The 18,087-nt window shown below is 34.5% G+C and overlaps 1 long non-coding RNA gene across 3 annotated transcripts; it reads left to right on the forward strand.

Annotated features, from left to right (window-relative positions):
- Positions 1-775: 775 nt before the first annotated feature.
- LOC126615122 (uncharacterized) lies at positions 776-14,958 on the forward strand. 3 transcript variants are annotated; one of them, XR_007620788.1, is made up of 6 exons: positions 776-883; positions 1,206-1,289; positions 2,011-2,069; positions 3,056-3,143; positions 14,672-14,751; positions 14,854-14,958. It is a non-coding gene; the product is annotated as an uncharacterized LOC126615122 (long non-coding RNA). The 3 variants fall into 3 exon arrangements; XR_007620870.1 differs by lacking the exon at positions 2,011-2,069 and adding an exon at positions 2,181-2,239; XR_007620925.1 differs by lacking the exon at positions 2,011-2,069 and adding an exon at positions 2,181-2,239 and having other exon boundaries at positions 3,064-3,143.
- The last annotated feature ends 3,129 nt before the right edge of the window (positions 14,959-18,087 follow it).

The following is an 18,087-nucleotide window of genomic DNA, read 5'->3' on the forward strand; positions in this document are numbered from 1 at the left end:
AAATAATGCTCATCATATGACGGGTAATTTAGTAGAACAATATTGATACCGTTGCTTGAGTTGCGGGCATTATGTTTTCCTCTTCTAGAATTGTGACTCTAGGAGCTTTTTATGATTCACCATTTCTGTTTTGCTTCTGTGATGATATTTGGGTTGGGATTCCTATTTCAGTGTCGTTTTCTCCCATATCTATAGGATATCTTTGCCACAATTAATCACCCCCAAAAAAATTATTTGCATTGATTGTTTCCATCACTGGTCAGCGGACACAGGTTCTGTAGATCAGTTAGCATGTTTTGTTCCAATGTACTGTCAGGAACAACTGTTCCTGAGAAGTTGAAGAGTACCAATCAACTTTTAAAGTTTTGGATTTCAAAAGATTAATCGACTCCATAAGCTATTAATAACTTGATTCCATAGAGACACCGGAGGGTCCTAATAAAGCCACTCAATCTGCAAATGTCAAATAAAGGAACTTATAAGTCTTATATATCACTCACCCAACACATATTACTTTGTCTGCAATGGTACTGAAATATTGGTATACATCCCAACAGTGAGCATACATTTTCAAATATCTGCCACTTCAAGTCTCTGTGTGTGTTGTTTACCCTAGACTTTGCACTTCAATTTGGTTCTGTTTTCTTGATGGTTTGATGCGTTTTGTGTTGTGTTTTTCGGTCAATTGACTAGGTTCATATGATTAATTCCCATGGTTTCCATGCCATATTGGTTGAATTTATTTTAACTATATTTATTTTTGGTGCAGCCATATCCTCATATGAACAACAAGTGGAAAGTTTACAGGACATTAACCAATTAGTTGGGCTATTAGTTCCTTTACTTTGTGGTGTCCCTATTGTGAGTGAAAAAAAATGTTCAGGTACTTTATAGTTAGGAAGATTTAATGATGCTTTTTCTATGTACTTTACTTTATTATGTTTTGATAAACGGAGGTTCAGCAATAGGTTACTGAAATTATCACTTATATATATAACCTCCACCACAAAGTAATTTCCCAAGAAATGTGTAGTACTTTGTCTTCTGGGTTAGTGTTCTCTAATTTAGATTAGACATTAGGGCTTTGAGCTTGGTAAGGTTTCTTTTCTTGATGCATCTCATTTTTTTATTTATTGTTTTTCTTTTTGGAGTTTTTGATTTACAGATAAATTCAACATTTAAATTCTCTTTTTGTGATCCTGTAGATTTTGTCTCTGTAATGAGATGGTTGATATCGATGTCTGATTTCGTTCTTCTTCACTTTCAAGAAGCACCGGTGTTTATTGAAGGTATATAATCCGTTTAGACATTTAGTTTTCAATGTATCAAGTATTTTGTGTTGTTAGTTTTCTGTTACTTTTGTTGCTGCCTGCCTTTTTTTTCTATTTTTTTTCGTTTTTATCCGCTTCTCTTTTACTTTTGTGCAACCCATTGTCCTCAGTTTATAATCTTTCGTTGGATAATTTGATCGCCTAATGTATTCTCAAGTGATATCTTTGGTTTTAAACTGTTCTAAACAATTTAATCTTTAAACTGTTCTAAACAATTTAATCTTTAAATTGTTCAATGTTAACCCCAACATTTTATTTTCATTCTGTACGCATTGGAACCAAATTTAATTGGTGCTAAAAACGTACAGAGCCTTTAACTATACCATGAATGCAATGTTAGCCAATAAATAATTATAAAAGTAACTTTGTCATGGGCTATAATCATATCCAGCATCGTTCCATGATTGTTACCAACCTTTAAAATCAAATTTAGCATCAGTATGTTTTACCTCTCTGTTTCAATCTCAACCACTAGCAGCTACAATTTTGTATTAATCACCGTTATCGATTGTTCTTAATATATGATCATCAGATCCCAATATGTCGACCGTCGTTTTCCCTACCTTATCGTATGTGAAACGATTATATTTGCACTCACTTTTATTTATTGGAAACAGTATTTGTGTCTCTCCATATCCAATCCTTGGTGCAAAATGTTTACAATTTGAATCCGTTTCAGCTTCCTACAGCCAAATTGGAATCAATTTGAAAGAACTGGGTCTATTCGCGGTCTTCAAGGTATAACATTGATCACTCTCAACTTTAAATTTCTTTTTCAACATTTTTTCGTTTTGCATTTCTAAAAAAAAAAACCTTTATTCAATATATACTGATTTGAATCCGTTTCAGCTTCCTACAGCCAAATTGGAATCAATCTGAAAGAACTGGGTCTATTCACGGTCTTCAAGGTATAACATTGATCACTCTCAACTTTAAATTTCTTTTTCAACATTTTTTCCTTTTGCATTTCTAAAAAAAAAAAACCTTTATTCAATATATACTGATTTGGTCACTTATAGCAGAAAAAAACTTCATCTTTTTTGTCAATATTTAAGTTTTTTTTATTTTTCTTCATGAACAAGGTCAGCCCATAACTCTGTAACCATCCACGTATAGAACTTGTCCATTTTTGTCATTGTGGTATTCATACAAATTTACTCTTATTTTTTGAGGTGTGATTGGTCTTAAAACACAGGAACCAGAATTTAATTGATCCCATTGTTCTGTACACAAAAATTCCATCGACCCAAAAACCTCACGTGGAAAACAAACGTATTTACCTGTTTTTTTTTCTGCTTCTCCTTAGTTTTAACCTATTTTTTCATTTTTTTTCCTCATCATTCTCTCTTTTCATGATTAGTTTTAGCGCACAGTTTTTAAACCTCTTAAACCCTATTCGTTTTAGTGTTTTGCTTCATTATTAACATTCATTTGGATTTGTGATTGATATCAACTTGGTCAGGTTTTCATTACTTGCAAAGCATCTTTAGAGTAATGCCTTTAAACTATGTCAATTTTTCAATGAAAAACCTTGAGAGCCTTATTCAGTATTTGGCGATTAGATGAAACATCAACATAATTTCCCTCGCTTTAACCGATTCTCTGTGATTAAAGTCTGGAAAAATACAGTGAAAAAGATGCAGCTTTTTTATGGGATTGACAATTTTCGGCTTAGTTTTGGCTAAAAAAGAATTAGAGTGTTACTTAGTAAGTTGAGTTAACAGATTTGGAGGATGCAACAGAGCACATAGGACAAGTTTTCAAATGAGTTAAGAAGATCCAGCTGAAAAGAGCATACAAGATAGAGAACTGGTATGCTACTTTGTCTTTGTGTTGGATTTTGATGTTTAGGTTCTGCTGCTCAGTAGACTTTATAGTGTTCTAAATCTGTTTTGTAAATGTGCTAAAAGATTGGACATGTTATTGAATATTAGCCATGTAGTTTGAATTGGATATGTGATTGAATATTAGGTATTTAGTTTGAATTGATTTGGATATGTGGTTTATTGAATTGGAATTTGGATATGTGCTAATTTGAATTGGATATGTTGAATTAGAGATGTGCTACTTTGAATTGGATAGGTTGAATTGGAGTGTGCTATATTGATATATGATGAACTGATGGTTACAGAACACACACGCACACACTCACCAGTCGTCACATACTCTGGGGCTGCATAACCATAGGTTCCCATGACTCGTGTCGAAACATGAGTTTTATCACCCTCAGGACTATCTTTCGCAAGTTCGAAATCCGAAAGCTTGGCATTGTAATCCTAAAATAACTCATTGATTTAACACATGAAAATTGTGCATTTTCATAATTAAAGTTTTAAATTGTCATCATTTTGTTCAAATGCACCATTTCCGTTTTGTTTCCCTTCTCTCATCTTGCAAGCACTCATGGTGTCCATTTCCTTTTAATTTCGGTTAATGCAGGTTTTGAAATTTGTGATGATCATTTTCATATTTCTATAAATTTTGAGAGAAAAAAGCATGTGAAAAATCACATTAGTCTCTAGGCATAAATCACATTAGTCTAATTATGGCTAGGATAAAAAACCATGTCATAAACTGTGGCTTGGTTACATTGCAATTTCAATTTGGGATTTGAATTTATTTACAAAATTACGATCCTTTTTAAAATTTAGAAAAGAGCATGTTAAAAGACCATTTTTCTTTACAGGAACTTGAATAAAAAGTAGGCCATGAGTGAAAACCAACCAGCAAAGATTATTATGGTGATTCACTAATTTAAACATAAACTAGCTTTGAGAGTCATGCTCACCCATTGTTGGTTTTCCTTGCGAGCATATTTCCTACCCAAAGTTTCCCAAACTGTGTTCTCAAACCGCTGCATCGGCATATCTTTCCAACTTCTAATGGTCTTTGGTGCTAGAACATCTTCTAACTGTTGGAAATGTGCCCTAAAGCCAATCATGTGATGATACTTTACGGACATTTCACATGTTAAACTAATCTAGTTTTACATATAAAGGGCATACATTATTGTTTGAGCCGTCTCATATAAATGTTATATGCTTAAACAATAAAGTCCAAGGAATTTGTGATTGGGAGAATGTAATCTAATGAAGTTAGATTCTTGAGACCATTCTTTCGTAGACACATCCTAAACGTTCCTGATCATAGGATTGCCAATTGGGCATTGACAGTCCGTCAAGATCGGTACGTACTATGTCTTCTCTCAGGGAGAGTGATTAGTCTCTAGTCATTGGTGTGTGTGACATCAAGACAAGTACGGTAGGTGCTCAATAAAGAATGAGTTCACTGAACGCGATCAACGAAGAGTTCTCATATTCCATGTCACATGAGAACTCATGGTTGGGATAATGCAAAGTAATCCTTTGACCTGAGGCATCATAGTTGTCTTGTGGTTAAGACCTTGATCTTTGATTATGTCAAAGTCATCCCACCAGGAGGGTGTCCACGGCATCGTTGGGGTCAAGCCGCTTAGCTATGGAGACAAGTGAATGCGCAACAAGGGATCTCTAACCTTCAAACCGTTTGAAGGAGAATACTCTCTGATATGATTTGAATCTCTGGCCAGAGTATGAATGAGATTAGGGAATGCGTTCCGAATCACATTCAAGGTAATCATATAAGCACAAGACACACATTGGATAGTAGACATGAGAAAATAAACTATCAAACCAAACAATGTGGTCAAGAGTATTAGATTAGAGAAGGACCGTATTGCATTTGTAATCTCGAACTGAATAGGTTCTCTAACCTCTTCTGATTAGCTTGGGTAACCATGATATGCTGCTAGGTGTCACTCATGGTTTGTGGAAGCCCTAAACGTGTATAATCACTAAAGGGAGAATTGAAAATAGTTTCAATTCACAATCGATGTAAAATGGTTTTAATCGCCCACTACCTCGCTAAAAGGAACCTAATGGATCGCACACCGTGAAAGGTGGAGATTGGAGATTAAACGGAAATGAGTAAGAATGATTAAATGGTTTAATCATTTATTTATGGCAAGGATTAATTAATATGTTAATTAATCAAACGAATAAGTTCGTTAAAGACTTCGGGATAGTTTTGGACCTTAAGGCCCAATGGGCTTCGAACGTCAAGCCCATTAACTTAAGTTGTATGACAATTTAATGAATGAAGATTCATTAAAGCCCAAAAGCCCAAAATCCCCTAAATGGCCAGCCATGATGAAATGAATTAGGGTTTTGGTTGTTTAGGTCACTTAAAGAAGTGACTATATAAATGATTTTATAGCCAAATATTCATTAAGTGAAAAATGGGTTTATTTTGGGGGAAAATTGGTGAGAATTGTCTCTCCATTTCTCTCTAAAGAGGCCAACACCTTGGAGGGTACATCTAGCAATCCTACTACTCCAAGGTCACTCATTTCTTCTACAATCGAACCTTGGTGTCGAGAATTAGAGGTTCTCAATTTTGGGAACTTGGAGAACCTATTCTTCCATCCAAATCCATGGATCTAAGAAGCAAGGAATGAAGGCCCTTATCTCTTTGGGTGATTAGCCTTTGCTTATGCAAAGAGGAATCTACAAAGGTATTAATTTCAACTCACTTTGTTTTTGAGTTGATTATTGGTTCACCAATCTACTAGGCTTTGAATTTCATGGTCATGTTTTGTTTTTGAGTACATACAAGCATGATTCCGCCCTTTAATTGTTAATTGCATGCTATATGATGTTGCTCAAATGAACATGTTTTACAAAATATTTCCTTCAAGTGGTATCAGAGCCTAGGTCTAGTAGTTGGTGAATCCTTTTGTGTTTTGTAGTTCATAGTTTGTGATTTAAAAGTTGTAATTGTTACAAGCTTTATTCTTGCTTCTTTGAAAGTAAATTTTGTTGGAAAATTTGCTATCTCAAATGTTGTAGATGTTGTTCATATGAGCATGAATATTGGAGCTAAAATTTGGTGCCATGCTTTTGGGAAAATTCGGCCAAAATCAAAGGGTGAATTTTTGGGTTCTTGTTTGACTTGTTAAAAGTGTTTTAATGTGTTCTTTGGAACCCCTAAGTACCCTAGTTTGGTTAGATGTTATTTCCCTTAAGTAAGAATGGTTTTGGAATGTTTTTGGGTGGAAAAAGTTCATGGAAAAATTTGGGTTTTTCATGGATGTTCTTCATTGTTCTTGATGTTCTTGCCAAGAACAAAAAGGTTTGGTGTATTGATTCAAAGTTTTGAATTATTTCATAAAGTATATGTGATATGTTTTTAAATGATTTATTATGTATTTAAAGTGTTAGATATTTGTATAAATGATGATTGAAATAATTGTGATTGAATTATTTCATAAACTTATCTTACATACACTTGCATGTTTTTGACAAAACTCACTAATCAACACACACACCAACCTTATCCCTCCCCAAAACCGGCCACTCCCTCAAAGGGAGTACTTTTGGGGCTTTTATGCAATTACATAAAGTTTTGATACTTTTGTGTATTTGCACTTTGGCCCAAAAGTTTACGTTTTTACGTTTAGGTCCAAAAACGCTAAAGGACAAATTGTTTTGTTCCTTTAATGAAGTTTTTGCATTGATAAAAGTTTGGGTTCTAGTTGTATTTACATGAAGTTGTGACTTTTGTGTATTATACAAAGTGACCCCAAAAGTTTTTGTTATTGCAATATGGCCCAAAAGTTGAGGTTAATTGCATGATGGCCCAAATAGGATGAGAACAAAATTGTTTTGTCTCTTTAAATGAGAATTGGATTTTCATTTTGTTTAGCTCCATTTAAATCAATTTTATGGATACAAAAAAACCAAATGAAAATGTTGCATTCATTAATTAGTTAAAGTGTTAATTAATTAAAGGGTGATTATGAACCTAAGCCTAATATAATTGAGCTATGTGAAAGGCGTTTCAAATTTGTTTGAACCATGGGAATGTGTAGATTAAATTTTGGTTGTAATTTGATTTGATCAAATGTTGTAAAAGGGCTTAAGCTCTTCTTTACTTTAAAGTAATTTGTTATATGCAAATGTTGTAATGAGCATAAGCTCACCTTTACTTTGAAGTACTTCTTTCTTGCTTTATACGATATGCATGAAAATGAAGTAGTTGGGTCCAACGCCCATAAGACAACACGCCTTAATGTGATTAAACGCGTAACTAAAATCAATCTTCATTCCTAGACCGAGGTTCAACACAAGGCTCGTGTTGAATCTAAACAAAGGTTCATAATCATCCTTAGGCCCTAAGGCAACTATGTAGTCCATCAAATGAATGCAAAGTTTATGTTAGTAGTATCATATACTCTTGCTTTAAAAATCGTTTTAAAAGCATAGTGGGAGTATTATGTACAACTAAAACAAAGGGATGGACCAATAGTTGTAATAGGACCAAAATAGTTTTAATAGAGATTAAAATGTATGTTTATATGTGATGAGACCTAAAACCCTCAATCAAACCAATATTAAGTTGATAAGCGAGAGATGTTTAGAATATCTCTTCGTGGCCTTCCACCGTGGTGGGATCCAATCGTTTATGACTTGTACACCGGCTTCACCCTATCATGGGGGAGTACACTGTGCATGCTTATACTCAGGAGGAATCCATATACATATGATGAGGTGAGTGTAGGCAACGAGGATAGCTATATATCGTATCATCGTGAGGCTATTCTTGAACCCCTTCACACACTAAGCATGGTGGGAAGAACTTAACTAAGTGCAATGGAACCAATATCATATCATTGTGAGGTTACATTCTCTAGAGGCCAAATAAGATGGGTACTTGCATGAGTTGCAAATGAGTAAGCGTACTCTCTCATTATTATTGTTGCTAGCCATACATCGTATCATCGTGAGGTGGGCTTGGTAATAGTGAGCCTCCCATAACCTACTAGGAGTTTCATCCAAAACTCTCGAATTCCTATGAGGGATATGGAATTTGCCAAAAATAGTGGGTGGTGCTATTTGATTTAAAGACCCAAATCAAATGGCTTAAAATCAATCAATTTATATTCGTTATGTATTTGATTACCAATATATTTGCAAACGCTATCCAACACTTGACAAAACCGAACGTTTAGTTTACGGACTTGGTACTACAAAACCATAGATTGTCTTTAATGGCTTGTAAAAGTACCAAAGTAGTCTCATTCTCACAATCTTACTATTGATAATGTATCATTAGAAGAATATGTTAGAAAAGGTCTATCATAAAGAGGACAACACTTTTAATGTCATAATTCTTCAATTACAATTTGTTGTATGAAGAAATAGGAGTTGCTTTGAACAACTCTTAGTCAATGCAAACACTAGTGCTTATTTCTTTGTTAAATGAACAAGGAACTTGAGAAGAAAGCACAAAGCCATGAACACTTAAATGTGCCATGATTCTTCATCTACAATTGTTGTATGAAGAAATGAGAGTTGCCTTGTACAACTTTTGAAGGTTTGTAATTATGTTTAGAACATAATGGTTGGTTGACAAAAATAGTCCATTAACATGGACTTATGATGATTTTGAATCATTGAGTGTTGAAGTGATAAACCACTTAACGAGACGGAAACTAGGCAAGGACTTCACCTTTGTGTCCCTATCCTAATGGTTCACTAAGTTTATTGTAAACTATATAGTGAACAATAACCACATACTCGCCAAAATTGTTTGATGTGTATAACACAATTGAAAAGGTTTCAAGAGAGATAGTGGGAGTTTAGGGACCATGACTAATGTAGTCAAAGGTGAAAGTCAAATAAAGAAGATAAATAACTCCAAGGGAACAAACTTTCTTTATGAAAGGATGGACATTGGAAGGGGTATTTGCAAGAAATGTCTTGCAAGTGTCAAGGACACACCTTTCGAAGGTGTTGTAAATTGTTCTTGAATAGTTCAAAACAGTTGGTTCTTCTACTTGAATGCATGATTCCGTATTAGTAACAAAGTTTTACAATCGTTGTAAAAGTGTGACTAATAAGAAGTAGAAGATATATGAGAGAAGAGAAGGTGCTTCACATTCGGAAACGTGAATCAAATGTAGATCTCTGCGAAAGCAGATGGTACTTACTTCCTCATATGAACTACCAAAGAAATTGGAAAAACATAGATTGTCTTTGTATTCCAATTTTAAGGAACTAAATTCCGTCACTATGTGAAATGGATAAATGTTTTGTTTGACAAAACAATGTTCTTTATTAATCAATGATTAGATTATGGTAATCTAATTAATTGTCTCTATAGTAGAGATAATATGGTAGAGTTAACTGTTTAGAAAATAATGATGCTTAAAACCCAAAAGGTTGCAAGGTAGTGACTAATCTCAACTAAAGTTGTGATACCTCTAAAACATAAATTACGAGTTGGTCATAGATGGATGCTTTGGATCGTTAGATCCGGATCCAATACCTTCTTGTTAAAATTGTATAGAGGCGAAATGTTCGAATCTTTATTCTTTTGGAAAGAAGAAAGAATCACAAAGTTGTTGAGGTTAATTCACTTAAATGTTAGTGGTACTTGTCCACAAACATAATACTACTCATGTTGGATAACATTCACCGAAGATCACTCTCGGTTGGACTATAGTTTATTTTGAATAAACACAAGTCCGAATACTTTGCAAAATGTTTCAAAGAATTCAAGTAATGTAAGTTGATGAGTAAGACATCTAAAGTATTTACCTCCTTAGATTTGATCCAAGGAAAGGTAACACTTTAGATGAGTTTCCTTGAAAGATGTCAAGGAAAATAGCATCATAAGATAATGTATTTCTCCATTAGGAGAAGAACGAACTCGAATAAGATTTAGTTCGTTAGATGTTATCTATTACCCATATATAGGATATATACTTCTAAAACAATATGATTGTCAATGAGAAGATCTTCCAATATTTTCATGACTCCATAAGATGTAGTTGGAAAAGAAAGACAAATCTTAAGCATGTTAAAGATTTGGGGTTGTGTGCTAACAAGCAATATTTGTTTGATAATAATCTTGTAGGATATCCTTAAAATAACTTTTGGATATCGCTTCTATAAACCAACTAACAAATGTTGTTTTGTTGGGTAGTTCATTGTAATTCTACAATGTGATTTTCCTAAAAGCAAATGAACGAGAGATAGAACTCAAAGAATGGGTTCTTTGAGAGACAAGAAAGTAATCAACAAATATAACAACCTAGTTCCTATACCACAAGCTCCAAGGTAGTCGATAAGGATTTATAAACCGTCTCAGTTGAATGGTTTTGAACTTTATGACTATGTCATAGAGTTGCACCTCTTAATTCGAAAGAAATAAGAATGAAAATCCTTATGACTATATTGAGTGCATATACGATATATACTCAAGGAAATGGTAAAGTACCATTTGACTCGAAATAATGAAACCTTCATAGCTAATTGGTAGCTTAAGGTGACTACAATCAAAGAGAATGGTTGACTTTAAAGGAACCATTTTTGACGTAGTCTTAGTTTCAATTAATTCGAAGATTGTTAGCTACAACTAAATGGTGATTCAATGTTTTGACATAATATGGGTTTCCGAAACCATTATTAAGATAGTCTTGATAATATATGTCTAAAACTATGAATCACAAGACATGAAAGTTGTAGAGATCCATCCATCATGGATCTTAGCAAGTTAGTGGGAGCTATTTGCATTTTATGAGAAATAGGATCAAATCGTTTGATTTCTCATAAAGATGTAAATGAATCTTTTGTTTACTAGTTTTACAAAAGATTAGTGGGAGTTAATCATGTTCCTAAAATTTAAATATATATGATATATTAATTTTGGAAATGAAAAGAATACTTCTTTGTTAAAGTTATGACTTTAATACATTATATGAAGATAGAATGTATATAGGAGATATAGTCTATATACATGGGATGGAAATCTATAATGATATATTTCATGATATAATTGGATTATATCAATCCCTAATGATAGACAATGGATGCTAGGAAGTTTCTCATATGATGATAAACTTCAATAGAAGGACGATTCTAGTGAGACTAGTAAGTTGCCCTTCTCAAAGGGAACGTGCCCCTTTGACTCCCAAAGAAATAATGCGTAAATAGAATCCTTTATGCATACGCAGAAAGGTGATTTATGTATTTCATATTGTATGAAAAAAATTGATATGAGTTGTACCTAGAACGGTACAAGACGATATCAGTGCAAGCCCAGGATCAGAACCATGGCAACTGTCAAGTTAGTCCTTAAGTATTTGAGAAATACTAAAGGATAAATTCCTCAAAGAATGAGGAAGAATCAAAGTAACGTAATGGAAGCGTAAATGTATTAGATTATGAATCTAATCCATCATTGGATGTTTCTTCATTATGAATGAAGAGATAAACGAATATCTCTTTATTATGACTAAAGAGATATTTGGATGGAAACATTAAAGTAATGACTTTAGTGTGTTCCATTATGAATGCAAGATATATTGCCATATAGAAGTTTACAACAATGTTGTTTGGATGGGAAAGTTCATTTATGAACTCTCTATTCGGTTCCAACCAGAAAGTGTATGACACTAATGGGGCGATAGCTCAAGCCTGGGAATCAAGGTCTCATCAAGATCCGAACTCAAATGAGAGACTGAACCACATGATTGAGAATCGTGTATAATGGTGACGTCGTTATTCTCAAGGTTGCTTCTATGGATAACATATAGATATCCACTGCCTAGGCCTACTATTCAGCCATTTATGAAATGACTACAGAAGAGATATCATCATTGATGATCAAGCTGATTGGCTCTAGTGCAAGTGGGAGATTGTTGGAAATGTGCCCTAAAGCCAATCATGTGATGATACTTTACGGACATTTCACATGTTAAACTAATCTAGTTTTACATATAAAGGGCATACATTATTGTTTGAGCCGTCTCATATAAATGTTATATGCTTAAACAATAAAGTCCAAGGAATTTGTGATTGGGAGAATGTAATCTAATGAAGTTAGATTCTTGAGACCATTCTTTCGTAGACACATCCTAAACGTTCCTGATCATAGGATTGCCAATTGGGCATTGACAGTCCGTCAAGATCGGTACGTACTATGTCTTCTCTCAGGGAGAGTGATTAGTCTCTAGTCATTGGTGTGTGTGACATCAAGACAAGTACGGTAGGTGCTCAATAAAGAATGAGTTCACTGAACGCGATCAACGAAGAGTTCTCATATTCCATGTCACATGAGAACTCATGGTTGGGATAATGCAAAGTAATCCTTTGACCTGAGGCATCATAGTTGTCTTGTGGTTAAGACCTTGATCTTTGATTATGTCAAAGTCATCCCACCAGGAGGGTGTCCACGGCATCGTTGGGGTCAAGCCGCTTAGCTATGGAGACAAGTGAATGCGCAACAAGGGATCTCTAACCTTCAAACCGTTTGAAGGAGAATACTCTCTGATATGATTTGAATCTCTGGCCAGAGTATGAATGAGATTAGGGAATGCGTTCCGAATCACATTCAAGGTAATCATATAAGCACAAGACACACATTGGATAGTAGACATGAGAAAATAAACTATCAAACCAAACAATGTGGTCAAGAGTATTAGATTAGAGAAGGATCGTATTGCATTTGTAATCTCGAACTGAATAGGTTCTCTAACCTCTTCTGATTAGCTTGGGTAACCATGATATGCTGCTAGGTGTCACTCATGGTTTGTGGAAGCCCTAAACGTGTATAATCACTAAAGGGAGAATTGAAAATAGTTTCAATTCACAATCGATGTAAAATGGTTTTAATCGCCCACTACCTCGCTAAAAGGAACCTAATGGATCGCACACCGTGAAAGGTGGAGATTGGAGATTAAACGGAAATGAGTAAGAATGATTAAATGGTTTAATCATTTATTTATGGCAAGGATTAATTAATATGTTAATTAATCAAACGAATAAGTTCGTTAAAGACTTCGGGATAGTTTTGGACCTTAAGGCCCAATGGGCTTCGAACGTCAAGCCCATTAACTTAAGTTGTATGACAATTTAATGAATGAAGATTCATTAAAGCCCAAAAGCCCAAAATCCCCTAAATGGCCAGCCATGATGAAATGAATTAGGGTTTTGGTTGTTTAGGTCACTTAAAGAAGTGACTATATAAATGATTTTATAGCCAAATATTCATTAAGTGAAAAATGGGTTTATTTTGGGGGAAAATTGGTGAGAATTGTCTCTCCATTTCTCTCTAAAGAGGCCAACACCTTGGAGGGTACATCTAGCAATCCTACTACTCCAAGGTCACTCATTTCTTCTACAATCGAACCTTGGTGTCGAGAATTAGAGGTTCTCAATTTTGGGAACTTGGAGAACCTATTCTTCCATCCAAATCCATGGATCTAAGAAGCAAGGAATGAAGGCCCTTATCTCTTTGGGTGATTAGCCTTTGCTTATGCAAAGAGGAATCTACAAAGGTATTAATTTCAACTCACTTTGTTTTTGAGTTGATTATTGGTTCACCAATCTACTAGGCTTTGAATTTCATGGTCATGTTTTGTTTTTGAGTACATACAAGCATGATTCCGCCCTTTAATTGTTAATTGCATGCTATATGATGTTGCTCAAATGAACATGTTTTACAAAATATTTCCTTCACTAACTTCATTCTAAAAAAATTGATTCATAAGTAAAGACACCTAAAAGCAGCTAAGTAAACAGTTTAATCAAGAAGCAATTCAGAAGTAGAACCAAATAAGCCACAGTCCAACTTTCGCACACCCTCCGGCGTAATTTAATATCAGAAACCGTCTCCTGAATTCAAGTTTGCCTAGAGCTTCTAATTGTGTGTGCCCATAGTGTCTTTCTTGGTCTACAACCAAGGACTGATTAGTGAGAGCTTAAAAAATAGATAGTTATCATAAACAAACAATTGATCACGATGATGTTTTTTGTAATTTGGGTTTATAGTGCTTCTAAATGCTGTTTTAATTGAGTTTTCTGTGTTTGGTCGATTTGTTGTTGCGGATGGGTGATACGTTTTTTTTCTTTCAGTTAAGAAACGGTGCCCTTCAGAGTTTGTAATTTTTTGTTGGGGTTTTTTCAAGCTGCTGTGTTAAAGGTATATGATGTGTTTTTTTCTTTTCGCTTTATTCTTGCTGATTTGGGATGGTTTTTACATGTTTTCAAAGGATGTTAGTGTTCAAGCTCTGCTGATATTTTATTCTGTTCATTTTGATTTTGTTTTTCAGTTGGGGTTATAGGATTGTTTTCTTTTTTTTTTCTTTTTTCCCCCTCTGTACAGCTTTTCAAAAATTCAACTGTTGTTCTCAATTTGGTTATTTGAACCGAGGCCAGTTAGGCTGTGCCTTTGGAAGGTCTCACTGCTTTTAAAGTTGAATGGTGCTAACTGAATATAATGCGTTCATTCTTCAGTGTGTGTGAGCGTATGTGTATGCAGTGTATGCAATGTATGAGTGCATGCAGTGTGTCACTTAGGCCTTTGGCTTTTTGAGGTATGTTCATTTATAGAGATTTTGTAACTGTATTATTGAATTTTTAATGTATGCTTGGATTTTAAAGGGGCACCGTATTTATGGGTTGTTGTACGATTCTAGGGAGATAAAAGAGGGGATGGAGAGGTCATGCTAAGGAGAGTATATTACTTGCCACCGAGGAATATACTTCATATAATAGCAATGTGATGATGTGTGGCATGCTTTAACTAAGTGATATTTTTATGTAGTAAGAAAGCCATATAGAGAGTCACATTTTTTTTTTCTTTGGATTTGGTAACTGAAATTTTGTGTAAACTAATGTTTCATAAGAAACAGAACTTTTTTGGAAACCATCTCTTTCTAATCAAAGACTTTCTTCGCACTCATTGTACAATGTGTTTATATGCCAGCTCACTTGAATATATATATAAAAAAACTGTTTGTTTATAATTGTGTTGAATTTATTTAACTTAAATGTGTTTTATTCATCCGATTACACCTGAAACAATAGGTTCCCGCAACAACGCGCGTGCATATTTTCTCGTATAAACTATTTTTCAGAAAAATCAATCCTTAAAGTTAAAAGTTGCCAATTAAATCCCTAATATTAGATTTGATGTTATTTTATTCAATTTTTTCGTCAATTTAAGTCATGTGATACACTTTGGAGGGTAGATGGTAATTTTTCATGAGTCTAAGGACTTAACTTTTCGAAAAAGAGTGTACAGAGAATTTTGGAGGGTAAATTAGAAATTAGATTCCAAATATGCAACTTTAAAGACTTTTAGGCAAGAAAATGATGGTATTACCATCTAAAATGTTTTACGTGCAAGTCACGTGACTTAAGTTAACAAAAAATTAAGTGTTTTAAATTATCAGCTTTGAATATAATAATAGAAATGAAATTAGCAGCTTATAATTAAATTAATTAGCACAGTTTCCTCTCATTGTACGTGTTCCCTTTATGAAATGAATATCATACTTGAATTTCAAAAAAGAACTAAATCGACATTTCACCTTATATATTACTGGAAAACGTTTTTGACTAGCAAAGCATATGTAGAAGTTGAAGCTAGAACACCACGTGAAACCTGAGTGAAAATTATGTATATAAAGTATATCATTGCATGTCTGCCACTCTAGTTTTCCACATAGGAAAAAAATCAAAGACGCATGTCACTTGGTTTATCTTTTTAGCCTCGATGGTACAAGAAAAAACTTTATTCAAATGATAAACTTAAATAACAACTGTGAGAAAGACATGAACTTTGATTGAGAGCATTCACTAACAGGAACGTCCTCAAATCAAACAAATTAAAAAATTATACAAAACAAAGCGAGCAAGCAAAGCCAATGAGCTACACATTTGGTACAAATTAAAGCAATATCCATGATGACTGGTTTCTTTTTGTAATTAATCTAGAAATCAATGGTAGCTTAAAATCAAAAGCAAGCTAAGTGCCAATATCTTTTGGAGTCTTTTTCCTTCTGTGAAACCATGATGAACAATTTAAGTAAATGAGGACAATTTTGAAAAGCTAGATCACCTCTTTTTCATTAGGCAAATTGGGTGTTCTAATGATTATATAAAATACAAGTCCTGAATTAAATTTTTTTATAAAAAAAAAGCTATATGTGGGTAAAATGGTGATTCCATAAAGGTGATTCAATTTCAAAGAATGTAGAAGAACGTCTAATCAGTTGGACAATCAAAATTTAGTTTAGAAAGTGCTATTCACATACTTAATTTTACTTCCTATACATTCTTGTTAATTTTTTTTTATCATTGATGTTCTTTAATTTATTCGATCTAATGATAAAAAATTGTATTATTTTAGCACTACTCTTTAGTTTTGCATTATTTTAGCCAATTGCATTTTTTAATTGTCGTTATCCAGATAAAGCAAGGAACTTTGAGCTACTAATGCCCTCTGCAATTAGGAAACTGCACCATCATTCCCGTTTAATTGTCAAAGAAGTATTCAATGTGAAACTTTTAACTTGACTATTAATTTATTTATACCAAGTTGGCAGATCCCACTAGGCTATAATGTTGTACATTTTGTGCTTTGTTGTAAAACAGTGAGGGTCCACTCAAAGAATTAAATAATGGGCAAGTTGTCCTTCCATTTTCTGATGAAGCTTGCAGCACACTACTTCTAGTTTCTATATGGGGTGTGCTATCCACACATCCATTTTTACTTCTCACACATTTTTTGTTAATTTATGTTCGTTGATCTTCTTTAATTCATCCGATCTGACGGTCGAAAACTAAAAAGATGTGGAAGAAGTAAAAAAAGGTGTGTGGATCATATCACACCCCTTTCTATATAAATATAAACCCCACACAACACCAAGGTGAAAAGTTCACGGAAGAGATTGTGAAAGAAGAAAGAGGAAAGAAAAAGAGAGGAAGAAGAGAAGCGAGAATAGTGAGAGTTATCTTTGTACTTCTGTTATTTTTAATTATAATGAAAAAACTACTGCTGACCCCGAGGATGTACTCCAGTCACATTGATTATAAAGGAACATCGTAAATTTTGTGTCTTATTTCATTTATTCCACTACACACACTGTCGATTTTACAACATGCTTAAACTAAACTAAGGAAGTGTTTGAGGGTGTTTTTTTTATTTTTTTTATTTTTGGTAAATGAAACGATAGTAGATTGATAAGTTCAATTAGTGTTACAAAAGCCAATTAAGGTGATACAATATCGTTGACTAGTAAATCAACGATTACGCTTGGGGGGTAACCAACCATTCACTAGATTGACTAGATGTAACGCCGACACGGTCAAGCCGGTGAGCAACTCCATTGGATTGGCATCGAGCATGGGTGGATGAAGCTCCAGTGATTGAGGAGAGAAGGGCCATGATGTCCTCGACAACCTGACCAATGAAGGACAGATTGGGGGGAAGGATCCTTCAAAGCCTCCACAATCTGGAGGGAATATGACTCAAATATGATATTTTGAAAATCCCCTAACTGACGCCCAAACCAGAAGTTCACGGAAAGCCAAAGCTTCCGCCTGAAGTCGAGAGAAAGCGTTCAAGAAATGACCACATTTTGCCGCTACAAAGCAGCCCCGATCATCGCGAAAAACCCCGCCGTAGCCACCGATTCTCCTGTCCACATTCCAAGCACCGTCGACATTCAATTTCAAGTTGCCAGATGGCGGTGCGAGCCACTTTTTGGGGGGCGGAGGATGCCTGTAGGAGGAGAGATGGCTTTGGGGAGGGTGGTGAATTCCTGTCACCAGTGGAGACTTCGAGCAACAGTAACATTAGGAGGGTCAGAGGAACCTGACCATAGTTTGTGTTTCGAGCGCCCCAGGTCTGCTGATAGACCAGC

The sequence above is a fragment of the Malus sylvestris genome, chromosome 1, assembly GCF_916048215.2.
Source record: "Malus sylvestris chromosome 1, drMalSylv7.2, whole genome shotgun sequence".
Taxonomy (NCBI): domain Eukaryota; kingdom Viridiplantae; phylum Streptophyta; class Magnoliopsida; order Rosales; family Rosaceae; genus Malus; species Malus sylvestris.